This window comes from Nomascus leucogenys, chromosome 4 (assembly GCF_006542625.1).
Source record: "Nomascus leucogenys isolate Asia chromosome 4, Asia_NLE_v1, whole genome shotgun sequence".
Lineage (NCBI taxonomy): Eukaryota > Metazoa > Chordata > Mammalia > Primates > Hylobatidae > Nomascus > Nomascus leucogenys.
Genome location: NC_044384.1, coordinates 15,227,525 through 15,229,521, shown reverse-complemented (window position 1 = coordinate 15,229,521; position 1,997 = coordinate 15,227,525). Strand labels below are relative to the sequence as shown.

The following is a 1,997-nucleotide window of genomic DNA, read 5'->3' as shown; positions in this document are numbered from 1 at the left end:
TCTAGGATTTTTTTGTTCTATTTCTGTGAAGAATGTCATTGGTATTTTGATAGAGATTTCACTGAATCTGTAGATAACTTTGGGTAGTTTAAACATTTCAACAATATTAATTCTTCCAATCATGAGCTGGGATATATTTCCATTTGTTTATGTTCTCTTCAATTTCTTTCTTCACTGTTTTACAGTTTTCCTTGTAAAGATTTTTTACTTCTTTGGTTAATTTACTCATAGGCATCATTTCTGTAGCTATTGTATTGTGATTGCTTTCCTAATTTCTTTTCTAGATTGTTCACTGTTGTCATATATAAGTGCTACTGAAATTTTATATGCTCATTTTGCATCCTGTAACTTTGCTGAAGTTCTCTATAAGTTATAATAGTACTTCAGTGGAGTTTTTAGATTTTTCTAAATATAATATGTCATATGTGAACAAAGATAACAACATATTTTCCAATTTGGATGCCCTTTATTTATTTCTGTTGCCTAAATGCTCTGGCTAGAACTTCTAGTACTGTACTGAATAAAAGTGATAAAAATGAAGATGATTTTCTCTTTTTGGATCTTAGAGGAAAGGCTTTAATTTTTCACCATTCAGCATAATGTTGGCAGTGTGCTTGTCATAAATGGTGTTTATTGTTTGAGGTACGTTTTTTCCTCATTTTCTTGAGAATTTTTATCACAAAGGAATGTTGAATTTTGTCAAATTTTTTTCAGCACCTATTGAGATGATTATACGGTTTTTGTCCTTCGTTCTGTTAATGTGATAGACCACATTTATTGATTTGCCTATGTTGAAATATCCTTGCATCCCTGGGATGAATCCCACTTGATCATGATAAATGATCTTTTTATCATGTTTTTGTATTCAGTTTGCTACTATATTGATGAAGGTATACATCTATGTTCATCAGGGATATTAGCCTGTAGTTTTCTCTTTTTGTTGTGTCCTTGTGTGTTTTTGGCATCAGTGTAATTCTGCCTCATAGAATGAGTTTGGAATAATTTCTTCCTTTTCAAATTTTGGAACAGTTTAGGTAGAATTGTGTTAGTTATTCTTTCAATGCTTGACAGAATTTAGCAGTGAAGCCATCTGGTTTTTCTTTTAATGGGTATTACTGCTTTGATCTCATTACTTATTATTAGTCTGTTTGGGTTTTCTCTTTCTTCGTAGTTCAATCTTGGTAGGTTCTTTGTGTCCAGTAATTTATCCCATGCTAGGTTTTTCCATTATGGGGTGTATATTTGTTCATAATACTTTCTAATGATTTTTTTTGCATTTCTGTGGTATCAGTTGTCATATCTTTTTTTTGTTTTTTATTAAATTTATTTAGGCCTTCTCTTTTTTTCTTGGTTATTGTAGGTAAATTTACCAATATTGTTTATCTTTTCAGAAAAAAAATCTTTTGTTTCATTGATCTTTTGTATTTTCTTATTCTTCACTTTATTTCTTATTGGAAATTTATTATTTCTTTCCTTTTATTTTTTGATTTTGATTTTGATTTTTTACTAATTCTGGGATGGACTTGTTCTTGCTTTGCTGGTTCTGTCAGGTGCATCACGAGATTTTTTATTCGAAATCTTTTTACTTTTTTGATGTAGTTGTTTATAGCTATAAACCTTCCTCTTACTACTGATTTTACCATATGCCATATATTTTTGTATGTTGTATTTTCATTTTCATTTGTTTTAAAGTATTTTTATTTTCAAAATTATTTATCCATTTATTTTTATATTGGAGGGTTTCTCACTAGAAAGTTCACTAGACAGATTCTAAAAGAGCTGTAACACTTATTAATATATTTTAACATTTCCATCTTGATTTCTTCATTGACCCATTAATTGTTCAGGAACTTGTTGTTTAATTTCCATGTGTCTATATGGTTTCAAGTTCTTCTTGTTTTTAATATCTAGTTTTATACCATTGCAGTCATAAAAGATACTTGATATGATTTTGACCTTTTTGAATTTCTTGAAACTTATTTTGTGACCTAACCTAT

General features: G+C 29.0%; 1 pseudogene; it reads right to left on the bottom strand.

Moving 5' to 3' along the window:
- Nucleotides 1-1,737: 1,737 nt before the first annotated feature.
- On the bottom strand, nucleotides 1,738-1,790 carry LOC115834932 (annotated as a pseudogene).
- Nucleotides 1,791-1,997: the final 207 nt, after the last annotated feature.